This window comes from Oncorhynchus clarkii, chromosome 26, assembly GCF_045791955.1.
Source record: "Oncorhynchus clarkii lewisi isolate Uvic-CL-2024 chromosome 26, UVic_Ocla_1.0, whole genome shotgun sequence".
Classification (NCBI taxonomy): Eukaryota; Metazoa; Chordata; class Actinopteri; order Salmoniformes; family Salmonidae; genus Oncorhynchus; species Oncorhynchus clarkii.
In genome coordinates, this window is record NC_092172.1 from 13,847,994 (window position 1) to 13,862,726 (window position 14,733).

At 42.8% G+C, this 14,733-nt stretch overlaps 1 pseudogene; it reads left to right on the plus strand.

The window, feature by feature from the left end:
- The first annotated feature begins 3,402 nt into the window (after nt 1-3,402).
- Nucleotides 3,403-14,733, plus strand: LOC139385259 (stereocilin-like; annotated as a pseudogene).

The window sequence follows — 14,733 nt, forward strand, 5'->3', positions numbered from 1 at the left end:
GCATGTCATTTTGCCAAACATCTGAAGGACTGAGGGTTAAAACCCTGTAGAATACCAGTCCTTTTAGCCTGTTCTCTCATTGCCTTTCTGGAAATCATCGCCCTATAAAACTGAACTGACAGACGAGTTACACTACAGGGCGCATAGTTTTTAGTTTTTTGCCGACGCTAAATATTTCCAGACTATGAATGTAATTTTTTCGCCACACTTGATCCCAAAATGGGGGGGGAATTAACTAATCAAAAGTCCATGATCCAAAGGATCTATCAATTTCTTAGATTTTTGCTGCTTTGAACGGTGCACATTGAGTAAAAAAAATTCACCATTCTAAAAATATATATATATATATATATATATATATATATATATATATATATATATATATATATATATATATATATATATATATATATATATATATATATATATATATATATATATATATATATATATAAATAAATAATGGACACCCTCTTCTATAGCATTTTCAAATATGCAGCCCTATCCATACCCACTTTAGCGGTTGGTTGAGAGTTGGCCCCATAAGCCTGACATGGCCCCTAGGAGAATGAACCTGCTCCTTAAAGGGGGCCTGGCACTTCTATCAAGGGAGAGCTTACTTTGTAATTGTTTAAGGATGGGTTATTTGACATGTACATCCAGTTCATTTTTATGTGAATTATACCTGTTTTATTGTACAATGGATATTGTACAATACATGCAGCTTTGCGTTAAAAGAACATCCTTAAAGGAAAATCTTTTTGTATTTTTTATTTCAAAAGGCATGTCCTCTACTTTTTAAATGTATTCATTAAGATTTAACTTCACATCAGATGGAGTGTTTTTCTTACAAATATCTGTGTATGTTTAGTTAGGGCAGTGTCGCTGAACTGTTAGAAACCTAGCATGTATGTACAGAATCTTGTTTTGTGGGGAAGTCCTGAATTAAATTTTCATCTTGGCACTTTTTCTGCAGAAAAGAGCAACTGTGTTAATGAACTTTTTTCAATTTCCATTAAGATGTATTTAAAATGTATTTTTAAATGCTTAAAATTACATCTTTGTTAACCATGTTGTAAAATGTACATACCAAATTGCATTGAAGTATTGAACAAAGTTTTAAAGTTAAACCATCCAGCATGCTGTTTTTTTTTCCTATTGAACATGGTATTGTAACTCTTGGTAGTTTATTTTTACTTGATTATCTCTAGACCAGGGTTTCCCAAACTCAGTCCTGGGGCCCAACTGGGTGGAAGTTTGGCTTTTGGCCCTAGCACTACACAGCTGATTAAAATCATCAAAGCTGGATGAGTTCTTTAAATCAGCTGTGTGGCGCGAGGGCAAAAACAAAACGTGCACCCAGTTGGGCCCCAGGACTGAGTTTGGGGAAACCCTACTCTAGATATGGGTATTCAACTCTTACCCTATGTGGTCTGGAGCCTGCTCGTTTTCTGTTCTACCTAATAATTAATTGCATCTGGTGTTCCTGGTCTAAATCAGTCCCAGATTAGGGGATAACAATGGAAAAAATGCAGTGGAACTGGCTTTGTGTTGAGTTAGAGGGCTATAGATTCTCCATTCATTTTACTGAGAAAGGAAGATATTTTTTGGGGGGGGTGGACAGGTGCGGGTAGGCAGGCCTACTGGTTTTCAGCTATTAAAACACTGAGAAACTGAGCCACTCTTGAACATATAGTCCCTTATCCTATTTGAGCCTATATCAAACACCAGACTAAATAGCCTACTTAAAACTTCTACGGGCTCGGTATCCCTAAACCGGGACGATTGATGCTCAATATGCGATAATGTGACTAGAAAACGTTGTATACAACAGCCAACTTTCAGGGACATAGACTTGTTTTATATGGGCAGAAAGCTTAAATTATTGTTAATCTAACTGCAGTGTCCAATTTACAGTAGCTATTACAAAAAAAATAACATGCTTTTGTTTTGGACTGGTGCACAACAAAACGCATGGCAGCTGGTTTGATACATTCACCTCTGAAGGTAAATGATGTACTTAAATCAGAGCAAGATTACTGAATGTGTCATCCTGAGGGTCCCAGAGCTGGGAATTGGGTGTACAGTTTGACCCCACTGCTGTCTCTGGCTCCACCCCCTCCCTCCCGCCCATCTTGATCTGTGACCTTTCTGGAAGTATGTAAACTTAAAATGTTTAGTACCATATCATTTTTGTATGTTCTTTTAGTTATGTACTTAAATGTATAAATTGACAAATTCGGCATACTCCTGGCAGACTTGCTGCAAAATATTGTGTAGTGAGATCCAGTCAAACTTTGCGGTACACTGCTGCCATCTTGTGGACAATCTAAATTACACCTAGGCTCCAATCTTAATGTATGGCCTTTCTTGCGTTTCAAAGATGATAATAACAAACTTTTTAAAATAGTTTATTTTACCAGATCTAATGTGGTGTTCTCCTACATTAATTTCATAGTTCCACAAACGTCAGTGTTTCTTTTCAAATGGTATCAAGAATATGCATATTCTTGCTTCAGGGCCTGAGCTACAGGCAGTTAGATTTGGGTATGTAATTTTCAGGTAAAAATAAGAATAGGATTTATTAAACATTTGTATTATTGGATAAGGTTTATATAGGCCTATTTCATACGTTCTGGTGTGTTTATTAAATATTTGTTTATTGTAAACGACGACAGCATTTCTTGGCATGATCATCCATGGAAAGGTCATTTTTAAATGTTCAGTATCATAGCCCCAATTCTATATTTTTGTTCAACCACACTCATTGACTTGGGCAACCACCATCCTGCCCGGTGTCTCCAGCGCTTTTGACCTTTCAAGAGAAGAGGCTCGCGTTCGACAATGCACTGAGAGGGTTTAATCCATAATTAGGAATTAGAATACTAATATAATAGGATCTCTGAGTTAATAAACACGACGTATTAATATTTCATAACCGGCAGAAGTTTGTTTGCTAAATCCGTATTTCACAGCCCTTTTGTTCGTACCTATTTTTTATAAAAAATGTTGCCGCTGTTTCTAATCAAGCTACTTTTAGCTCATGGATAGATTTGCAGGTGGACACGGGAGCCGTGATGGAGGCGAAGGGGCAGGTAGAGATGTTCTTTTAGCGCGCTATGTAAGTGGACCACTACTTGGCAAAGCATAAAAGGAATCTGAAGTAGGGAAGCAAGAACAGATATAGGGGAGATGACAAAATTGCTTTGACAAAGACTGGTGTTTTGATTTTGGTTCCAGGAATGTAAAAGAACTAAGGATGATTGGCATAACTATTGCCTTTGTAGTGAGCCTGGATAATAGGCCTAAATGTGAATATTTTTCTGAATACACTGGATAGTTAGCATTTTTGTGGACTTCTCAAGCTATTTTCCCCCATGTACTTTGAGAATGCTGTTAAGAATGCAAATATTTTTTGCCCTTAGCATCCTTGGTAAGTAAGTTAGGCTACTTGCAATCTGACAACTTTGATACGATAATTTTGTCTGGGAGAACGGACTGTGGTTTGGAGGCAGAATTGACAAAGGCTGTATCACTTGAGCTTGGCAAACCGTGATGGAAATCACCATGAAGATCATATCCACGTGCATCCAGAATGATGACAAGGGTTTTGTACTGGAGGTGTGCCAATGCCACCTTTCTAAATGAACTGCTCCGTAATAGTGCTACTGTATGGGTTGGAGAATACTGCACTGTCTCCCTTAACTCTCCACCCACCAACCCGCCTGTGGTGTTCAGCATCCCAGACTGGTGCAACTATGATAAGTGGAGCAAGGTGCTGGACCCGTCAATGGTGGAGCTCTGCTGGCAACATGACCAGATGGGTTTTAATAAGAACGTGTGCTGCAACATGCCCCTGTTTGAGAAGCTCACCTGGACGAGTGGCTTATGTCCGTCTGTTTCGACAAGGAGACCAAGGACATCCTGCCCCAGGTGTGCCAATATCTGACTGGAACAAGCCCATCATTGTAGACATGACTGACCTGGCTCTCTGTGCTGAGCTGGACTCTGAACTTCACTCAGAAGGTTTGCTCCAGAACCTGCTAGCCAACCTGGACAATACATGGCTATTGGCGTATTGTGCTAACCACACTGGCCCTGGAGGTGGAGGGGGAAAAGGAGGAGGCCTGATAGGGTTTAAGCCAGTAGAACAATGCCAGTACCACAGCTGGGCAGTGACACTTCCTGACGCTGCTCTCCTGGCCCTGTGTAGGGACTATGACCAGGCCAACTTTGCATCATCCGTCTGCACCAACAATGGCCTCCTCTCCCTGCTCACCAAGGAGCCCTCCAGCCTGTGGGTGGGCACGCTCTGCACCAACTACACCAAAGGAAACCGCCAGGGCAAAACCAACAGCACCTCCACAGACTCCCAGCGCTGCCTGGTCAGAGACATTGTGAGGAGGCTGGACTTGTATTGCAGACTTCAGCCTAGCCTGTCAGCCAGGCTCCAGTCAGACGCAGGCTCTGCAGCTGCTGCTGCGCTGCGGGGTGGAGGCCCTGCAGCCTCGCTCCTGACCACACACATGGCCTCTGTGGTGGACCAGGCCACCAGCGTAACCGTGGTGCTGCTGGTGGCCCTGGAGGAGAGCCAGATGACGTCCCTACGTGTGACTGAAAACATCTGCTTCAATGTGCTAGGGTCTGTGGTGCTCTATGTAGAGAGGGAGACCAACCTTGACAAATAGGGTCCTGATGCAGTGCTTTGGGGTAGGTGGGCTGGGCAGACTTTATCTGCAGATAAAGAATTCCAACATTGTGTGTATTGTAAACTGTTACATTGAACAGTCCTGAATGAATGGTGGTCATCTATACATTTCCCTCAGGTCACAAGGCCTGTGCATCTCCTCCTGATGGACTACACCGTGTTTGCCAGTTCTTGCTGTGAAATGCTACCGCACTCTTCCACCAAGGCAGCTGCAAGTTCCCGGACATTTCTGGGGTTTGGATGTACCGATCCTGTGCAGGTGTTGTTACACATGGTCTGCGAGGACGATCAGGTGTCCCTGTAGCGCTGTCTTGGGCGTCTTACAGTACGGACATTGCAATTTATTGCCCTGGCCACATCTGCAGTCCTCATGCCTCCTTGCAGCATGCCTAAGGCACATTCACGCAGATGAGCAGGGACCCTGGGCATCTTTCTTTTGGTGTTTTTAGAAAGTCAGTAGAAAGGCCTCTTTTTAGTGTCCTAAATTTTCGTAACTGTGACCTTAATTGCCTGTAAGCTGTTAGTGTCTTAACGACCGTGCCACAGGAGCATGTTCATGAATTGTTTATGGTTCATTGAACAAGCATGGGAAACAGTGTTTAAATCCTTTACAATGAAGATCTGTGAAGTTATTTGGATTTTTACGAATTATCTTTGAAAGACAGGGTCCTGAAAAAGGGCTGTTTTATTTTTTTTTGCTGAGTTTATATCAATTACCATGAGGGCTATTGTGTCAACAGATGGTGTACACAGTTTCACACCTGTCATTGATAGGGGACATTAAATCGCTTCCTCTGGATGAGATTAACTGACATTGATGTGATTGAATGACAAGCTAACACTAATCTCTAATCACATGTTTATTGTTGTTGATACTGTGTTGCTGTTGTCCATCTTGATTTTTTACCTTTAACCATTCAAATGATACGCTTGAAGATTTGTTTGTTTTTCCATAACAGATAGTACTGACCAGTTTGACGCAGACAGGAAGACATGTGACCAGTGATGGATTTTTCCTCATCAAGGTGACAGAAGTAGGGCTGATATTTATTAGGTCTTTTTACATTTGTGACTGGTAATATAGGTACTAACATACACTCCCCTACGTATTTATTTGGCCAGTGAAGCTAAAACTTTTAATTTTGCTCTACACTCCAGCATTTTGAACTTGAGATCAAACTTTTTATGAGGTGACAGTACAGGATGTCTTTTTAGTGTATTTTCAAACATATGTTTTACCGTTTAGAAATAAAAGCACTTAATGTATCTAGTCCCCCTATTTTGAAGACAAAAGTTTAGTGTTTGGTCCCATATTCCTATCACCCAATGAATGAGTAGCATCATGGTAGAATCCACATTTAATGCAGAAGTGTTCAGAAACATTATATTCATATTTACAATAAAACTGACTCCAAAATGACAATAGATTTCTACCATTTCTATTGGGCACAACATAATCCAAAACACAACCAAAACGCATCCAACAAGTGTGTAGAGTCAAAAGCTTGGCGTAGTCATTGCGTGCTAAAAATTTGGCACCATATACGAAAGTTGAGACTCTCACGAATGCATGTTTTGCTCTACGACGCCCACAAGCCTCACAACACTCGTCTGAAGGTAACCCGGTACCAGTTTAAAAATAAATAAATAATTTCTCTCAGATATAAGACAGACACATCAAAACATACTTCCTTTTGATAGTCAAAATAATTGTTTTGCTGTGTATGAATGTTAGTCAATGTGTTTATGAATTTGGCCTTATTGCTATTAGCCCAATCTTAAAAATATTTTCTGGGATACTTACAGGGGTTCTAAAAATCAAATAGCTAAATGATCCTTGGTAGACCATCTTAAAACAATTCCATAAGTTAGCTTTGTAGACACCCGGCCTCAGGCACTTAGACCATGAGTGAATTTGTCCAAATACTTATGACACGTTCAAATGGGGGGGGACTAGATACAGAGTGCTTTAATTTCTAAACAGTAAAACAGATACAGTGGGAAGAACAAGTATTTGATACACTGCCGATTTTGCAGGTTTTCCTACTTACAAAGCACGAGGTCTGTAATTTTTATCATAGGTACACTTCAACTGTGAGAGACAGAATCTAAAACAAAAATCCAGAAAATCACATTATGATTTTTAAGTAATTAATTTGCATTTCACTGACGATTTCGCAGGTTATCAAATACTTGTTCTCCCCACAGTATGTATGGAAATACTCTCAAATAAAAGGCGACATTCTGTACTGTCACCTCATAAAATACTTGATGTCAAATCAAAATGCTGGATTATAGCTCCAAAGTAAAATGTTTACCATGACTGTCCAAATAAATACGTAGGGGAGTGTAATTCTTAAGACACGTCTGGAGATGTCTCAAGGCATAGTGATGGCTAGGTATGAGTTTTTGTAATGTAGAGATTTTTTAGTTTGTCTATTGTTACTTGGTGACAGTGTTTATGATATTCTTGTCGGGCTTATGGGTGCTTGGTTTTAGTACGTGGTATGATTCTGTTACAGGAATATTTCCGTATCCCTCCGACCATTCTGAGGGCAGTGCTGAGTGATTGGACATCACCACAGTCCGACAGATGCTGCAGTACTTCAGCAGGAACCAGGGAACATTGCAGGTAATACAACACACTTCATATCAGTTGTCCTCTTAGACAGGTCTTCCATGGAAAATACTGAGGTCACTTGACCTCAATGGGACAACCTGATTTGAATACATTTTTATAAAATAATGTAGCGAAACCTTTTCAGCTCTATGTTCACACAGGATAATCACTTAACCTCTCTCTCTGTCCCAGCTTACAGATGACTACATAGGCACCATGGTATCTGTGCTTTTTCATACCCACTTGGTCAGGGACAGGAGCCTCTTTCCTGAACTGGTACCCCTACTTTCCCTGGTCAACCCTGCAGACATCCAGTCTGACATCACTGCCCCCCTTTACAGACCAACCTCATTGTGTAAGTTAAGTAGGCTTCTGATACAAGTCATCATGAGTCAAGATGTCTTTGTGTGTTGGTTTCTGCATTATAGATGTACATATAGTACTGAATGGCTATAGAACTCTTATTATTCTAGAGTCAAAGGTCATGGACTTGCACAGTTAAATACCCGCTCTATTCAGACACAAACAGACTCCCAATATTGGAGTCATTTTCTATTTAAACTACTGCTTTGGCCTTCGTTTATTCATCATTTGAGTCTCTGAAAGAGATGTGCTTTCCCAGTCATGTTTTGCTCTCTGCTTTTTGTTCAGGTAAACAACAACTATGTCCTACATTCCTCTATGCTCGCTCTCGCTTTCTTCAGGAGAAATACCATCAACAGCAACATCAGGAGCCTGTCGGTGGCGCAGCGCAGGGCCTTGGAAGGTGGTACAGCCGAGCCCTCAGCTCCCTCAACATGACAGCCGGCAGCCCCTCCTTCATCAGGGACACTGGTAACCTGATCGTCTACCTGCCCTTTCACAGCTTCCAGCACCTCTCACCTGCTCAGGTAACAGACAAGACACCTGTGTGAAACCAGAGCCGCCACAGCCAGGCACTCGTCAGTGGTCTCCATTGTGTCAGTGGTTGTGGCCATAGCCAATGTTCAGAAAGTAAACATCGGAATGCATGAATTAAGGTTGGCTATGTGAAGAAATGTGAGTGATCTTTCAATGCTTAAAATGTGAATATGATCGTTGCATGTAAAGTCAAATCCAAAATAATTGTCAGCCATGATAAAGATGAGCAAAAAAGACTGTATAAGTTAAATAATACAAATACTGAGCTGTATTGTATCATAATTTCTATTTATACTATTGCGCAAAGAAAGAGATTTTGTTTAATAAGCAATACTCAGTACCTTTCAATCCCTAACCTTGGATAATGTTTTTATGAGATTGGAGAACACATTGGGAGGGATCTTATTCCTCAATACAGAATCTTTCCAGATCCTTGATATCCTTTGTTTTTGCTTATGGACTGCCCTCTTAAACTCAAACCACAGGTTTCAATGGGGTTCATCTGGAGACTGAGATGGCCATGGCAAAAATGTCGATTTTTTGGGGGTTAATTAACCATTTCTTTGTGGATTTTGATGTGTGCTTCTTCAGGTTGTTGTCTTGCTCAAAGATCCACTTGTGGCCAAATTTCAACCTCGTGGAAGAGGCAACTAGGTTTTTGGCTTAGATGTCCTGGTGACTGGCATACCACAGCCTCCTGCAGCTCCCGCAATAATTGGAGGAAGCTTTAAAAAATGCAAAATAGCATGATATTAGCTATAAAACAGCAAAACAAAATCTAATTTGCCCCATGGCAAAAGGTGTTGAATTGTAGGAAGTTAGCTATTTTCCCCCATAAGAAATGCTTAGACTTTTCTCAGACCTTGCTGAGTGCTCCACGAAACTGCGGTACGCCACTGGTCCTGGTACTGGGTTAAGTTTATTAAGTCGTTGACCTTAAAGTGCAGTTAAAATTCCTGTGTTTTTATCATATTGTATAACAGCTGATGAAATGTACATTGTAAAAATGTGTGAACCTGATCAGGGTAAGTTCCTGATAGTTGCTGGTTGAAATACAAATCAGGTGACATTTTGAGAAAAAAATGATATTACTATTATAAACAATCTATTTCTCTGAGCACTGTGCAAAATATTGTACGTGTATACAGTGCAAAACAGTATGCGTTTAGGCCAATACGTTTTCATTGTCTTCATTTCAAACGGTATACAGTGCGTTTTCATCATTGTGCACGGTAAACCAGAGTTTCTTCTCTCCTAGCTGTTGGATGGAATGGATGTGTTGCTGATGAACACCCTAAGCCACCTACAGCAGGAGTTTGTGTCTGAGAGCCTCATAGGGACGTTCAGAAATCTAACAGCAGAACAATTCAGGAGGTCAGTGTCACAATATTTGATTGATGGTTGGTCATGTATCCTCTCTTGCAGAACGATTCGGTTTCAAACAATCTGATTTGAGTGTATGCGTTTTCAAGAAAATACTTTCCCTAGTCCTATGAAACTCAACACTCTGGTAGACACTGAAGTAACCAACTGTTTGGGATCCAAAAGTATCTTTGGAGATGCTTGAGTAATTATCATCTTTGTCTCCCTAGGCTTGGCAAACTGACGTGTCTGTCAGACCCACAGGACCTGCGGGTGTACAGAAACGCAGAGACCTCAGGAGCCCCGGGGACATGGTACGTGGAGCTGTCAGACAGACACTGTTATTCCTTACCATGGAACTACTTTATTTTTCACCGCAAAGTTGAAGGTGAAACTTATATGGGTATGAGTGAAGTGGACTAATCTATGGTTTGAATATCTTGTGTTTGCACTTTGTGTGATTCCTGTGTATAATGCGTGTTGTGCTTGTGACCATCCCTCTTCAGATCTCCAGCTTTTTCCTGAATGGGAGTGAGCTTCAGTCTCCTGGCTCTCTCTCTGCCGGCCGAGTGTCTCAGCTGGCTCCCTTCTTGCCCTGGCTGGGTGTGGACTTCCTGCAGAAGCTCAGCCAATTCCAGCTCAGCCCTGTTCTGACAGCCCTGGTCTCTGTGCCCTTCACTCCTGCACAGGTAGAAGATCATCACCATCGGCCGTCACAAGCATCCTCTCATCAGAGAGAGAGCTCTAATGGAGCACCTTCTGTTTGGTTTTCATACCTGATTGGGTTTTCTCAGTGCTGCCCGGCTTCAGTAACAGAGGGTGGGGATGATTTGGGGGTTGGTTAGTAGGGGCTTTGTGGCCGCTGACAAGCAGCCAGTCTGCAGCAGTCTGACCCCAGGTGAGGTGAGGGGGGTTCTGGAGGTGCCTTGACCCTTTGATTACAGAAGCACAACTAACCCCACATTTTCAACGTGTGCCTCACGGCTGCTGCCTGCCATGCGCCATAAGGGTCCTTAGTCAATGGAATGGTAGGGTGGGGAAACAGAAGCAGAAAATAAAGCTTTTGTTTTGAGCCCAGTGGGATTTTCTTCATTTTCCCAAGTAGTTTCCATTTCAATTATACAGATATTAATAAGAGTTAAGACCAGTCATAATGATTTGTTCCATCTACTTTTTGTGATGTCATCCTAGGCCAGTGTAATGGGAACAAAGTGTCTCTAAACAACAGTATTATTTCTGTTTTTGGCTTTTTGTTAACATGGTTGCGTATTGTCTCAGATATGGTATGCTAGATGTTTGAGAATGTCTCTGTTTCAATGTAATGGTTCTGTGCATAGTAATGGTCCATTCTGAGCCAGCTGGCCTAAAGCCTAGAGCAGTCTGGCCAGGGGTGACTCAAGGACACACACTATCACCATGGCAAACCACAACCCTGTCAAGATGTATGTTTCCTACTTCATTATACACCAGATGACTCTACCTGTATTAGCTAAGTATCTAATAGCTGTATAGTGTTACAAAGAGCAAGGACAATTTGTCAGATCTTTTGTATCTAGTTTCCTTTAACAGATTTTTGCATTATTAAAAGTGTTTGAACGATGAGTTAGAAATAGACTATCCCTCTTTCTCCATACCCCCCCCCCCCCACACACACACACACACACCCTTTCATATCCCCAACCTTCCCTTCTCGCTCTTTCCTGCTCTCTCCCTCCTTGTGTCCCTTCTAGCTGGCTCTGCTGGGGCAGCTGCAGAAGCTGGGCTCTCTGGTGGGTGGGGTGGAGGTTGAGACTCTGTGGAGCTTGCCCTCTGACATCCTTCTGTCCTCTCTTTCTGACGTCGCCCTGCACATGCCCGGCCTCAACCCCCCCACAGGCCAACACCATCACCACCTAACTCTGGGTACGGCCTTAGAGGGACACACCAACACTGACCCCCATCCTCACAAACAGCGACATGCTCACTCATACTAAATTAAGACAATCGACAAGGTACACCGTAACATGGCTTCGGCAGTACGCTGCTACTCTTGGCTCAGTGGGCGGTATGTTTACAAGGCTCTGTCAGTATGCATACATGACCATAACCAATGGAGAGTAAATGGAAAGGAGGAGAGCAAGATGGAGTGTAGAGGGGGACCACAGCTGGCATGCCCAGGTGTACCCAGGCTTCTTGCCCTGCCTGACAGTCAGATAGGGGTGCTGTGTCCCTGTGCCAGCTGGAGCTGTATGCTCCATAAGGACCCGAGCCAGGTATAGACTGACACACTGGGCAGGCTCAGAATTGGGCTGTTTCTTAGAGAGGAGGTGCCAACTATGTATGAATGAGGTCACTCAGACGTTTGAAATTACCCCTCTTTTTTGTTTGCCCGATCATTTTTTTTTAATGGTTTGTGAACATGTATTTACATTCCACCAACATATTGTGTGTACCGATAGTGTTTGTCAGAAGCCTATTTAGTCACTATTGAAATCCACTTTATATCTACGTGTTAATCTTTGAATTGGTGTTTAGTCACTATACTCTGTCTGTGTTGTGTTGACCTTTGTCCAGGGCTCACCAGAGGTGACTGGCTGGTTGGATAAGGTGGAGCCCCTGCTCCCCAGCACCCCTCTACTCAGTGTGCTGACCAGGGCTAGTCTGCTGTTGACCAACAGGACCTTGGCAGGAAGATGAGCCTGGAACACTCAGCAGGTAACGTCTATGAGCTGACTCATGCCCTCTCTGCTCCAGCAATACCTGTGACCTGCAAGTCGTTTTCAAGGGGATACAATTCATGCATATCAGTATAGGAACATCTATCTATCCCTAAATACTTAGTGATTTTATTCACCCAATGAAATGTAGAGATTTGAAAAGGATTTCTGAGTGTCAGCATGTTACGAAATGTGGGTCTCATCTCTGTCATGCAGAGGTGTGTATGACACGGTAATGATTAGATGTTAAATAATTAACCGTCAGTGGAGAGGTCGGCCTGTTGTACAACCCTTGCCCTGACTGTTTAAATAGGCTGTTCTATGTTCTGAACACACACAGCGTATCTGTGACTGTCAACACACACACCAGGTCCCAGCTGTCACTATGTGGTGGTGTCTCAGACTGGTGATGGCCCTGCTGCTAGCCTTGCGCTGCGCTGTTTCACCACACTGGCCATGAAAGCTGCCATATAATCCCCTGTCTGTTGCTACTAATGGGCCTGAGGGTGGCCTGCCAGCACCATTAAATCACAGCTCCCTCATCCTGCATGTTTATGCACACTGTGAAGTGGCAAAGCACAACAATACTGTGCTACTGACCTCTATAGCACTGCAGAGTATTCTCTCTCTGGCTTTCTCTACGTGTGTTGGGAGATGGTTTGTGATTAATACTAATGATCACTTCTGGTTTCTTTTCCCAGGCTAAAACTCTTTTTAAAGAAGCAGTGAAGACCATGCCCAATCTTTCTGCTGAGACGTTTCTGTGAGTGCATATCTATGTGAAACATAGCTGCAGTTGATTTATTACTAACCTCTTGTGAATGTGCTCCCATTCATATTTGTAATCTATTTTGTCTCTCTGGTTATACAGTGCCCTTGGAAGCATTGCTTGAGGTGTAAGCTGCACAGCCCTGCGACAGCTCATCCGGGACAAGCCATAATTTTCCTCAATGCGGAGTGTCCTTGCATTCATGAAAGAGCAGTCTGTTCCTCCATTCCTCACTGGTACATGAGCAAATACTTAACTCAATTAACTGGCTCAGAGGAATTTGGTTAACATTTGGCATGGTTCCACTGTTAGGTATAAAGATATGTTATATAAGCGTAATTGACAACCCTCATGCTTTTGTTTCATCGAGGAGCTGTACTACTTTGACTTCTTCTTTGAGACCTTGGTGCTCAGGTCGCTCTGGCCCTGCCGTGAGTCGGTCTTACTGCCATTAATCATCACTACAGATGGTTTGAGCATCAACGATGCATCACTGTCAACGTTCTGTGTGTGTGTGTGTGTGTGTGTGTGCATGCTCTTGTCTGTGTGCATTTGCAGGGTGAGCACTATTAAGAAGTTCCCTGCTGGCATGACGGATACTTTCAGGAAGATGATTGTGCAGGACTCCCATCACGTCCTGCTCCTACCCAGTACAAAACAGGATATTCTGGTGGACAAGATGGAGCAGAGACTTGTCAGCACCCTCTCCTGTACCCCATTACTGCCAACACATTAAGACTGGGGTCTAACTTTGGTGTCTTCGATTTGAATTCTTTATGTTGAAAATAATCTACAGGTATAATTGGAAAATGTTCTCTCCCCCAGGGCATGTACACAGGAGAGTTCACTGAGGATGTTCTGCTCACTGGGCATCATGGCGACCTATGTAGTGGATGAGGTGTTTGTGCAGCTGGTGCGGAGCTTCTTTGTGGAGAGCCTGGAGTTCTTCAGAGTTCTGCTACAACAGCAGCAAGAGGGACAACGTCGCACAGATCCTACAGGAGCCAGCACCTTCGGGTACTGTAGCACCCTCTTAAACAACCACCCCACACACTCCATTTATCCTTTCGTGATAACTCTTGTCTCCTCACATCAAATGAAAAATGAGCCTTTTTGTGCGCTCATAGCCCCGTTCAGAACTGGAGCCCTGAAGACACTCAATCAAGTGGACAGAAGATTATTTTTCTTCCTTCCCAAAGCGACGCTGCAGCAGGTTCCCCAGGTGCGTTTCCTGCTTTACTTTTCCCTCCTTCTTTAACACATCCATTTCCATTATTTATTCAAGGTTAGTTCCTTTGCAATTGATTTGACCATTGCCATGATTCATTAATTTGTGTGTCCTTAAAGTTATTGAGAGGTGTTACAATTGCTACACGACACGAGGAATCAGGAAAGGATGGATTTGTAAAAGAATCCTGCAGGTGTCCACTGACAGGACTCCTAGAGGTGTCCAGGTGCTATGCTGCCTTGGCCTGTTGGCCCCTAGTCAGGCTGATGACCCTAATGACCCAGGGGCGTATAGCGTGGCTGTTTTTGAGTCAGAGCCCTCTGCATTCAGGGCCGGGACCAGGGTGAACAGACACAGCTGTTTGAGAGGCAGCAGTTTGTTCTTCAGTACTTCCTGGGTTTTCTCAAAGTGGGGCAGGTCACACGAGAGTGCCACTCTGTCTCACATTGA